A 544-nucleotide genomic window follows, 5' to 3' on the forward strand; every position below is an offset into this window, starting at 1 on the left:
CATTCGTTTTTCCTTTCTTTATTCATATTTACTTTCAACCTTTATATTGCTCTTATCATCTCGTAACTACGTATCAGAACGTTATCTTTTATCGACTATTTATTTTATTATGATTTTTCTCTTTATTTTTTTCTTTCTCTTTTTTGCCACTTGTGTCTGTTATAATTTTTCTCTTTATTACTGCTATTAATCTTTTTTTCTCTCTCTCTTTTTGTCACTTGTGTCCGCAGCTTTCTTCTTGTTCTTCTTGTAATTATTGGATAATCGTCTTAGAAGCCAAAATTCATATATTTTTGAATAGAGTGTTAGAATGACAGCAATATATGAAAAGAAAATGATAAAAATTATAGAAATACAATTTATTCTTCTCCTCATAAAACTATCGACAAATCAGTCTCATCTTTTATTTTTTCATGCATTCCCAGAGCAATAATTACTCACCAGGTCATCCTTATTTTTTCCTCTTGAAAAATAAGGATAAAGAAAAAAAATTGCATGATTCACTCAACATCTTCCTCTGCTTGCACTGCCTCCTTCATCCAGT

General features: G+C 29.2%; 1 protein-coding gene across 1 annotated transcript in view; it reads left to right on the forward strand.

Annotated features, from left to right (window-relative positions):
* The window catches only part of LOC119589500, a gene marked incomplete in the record, with an annotated part of 30146 nt that overhangs the window by 24118 nt on the left and 5484 nt on the right, over positions 1–544 (forward strand).

This window comes from Penaeus monodon, chromosome 25 (genome assembly GCF_015228065.2).
Source record: "Penaeus monodon isolate SGIC_2016 chromosome 25, NSTDA_Pmon_1, whole genome shotgun sequence".
NCBI lineage: Eukaryota > Metazoa > Arthropoda > Malacostraca > Decapoda > Penaeidae > Penaeus > Penaeus monodon.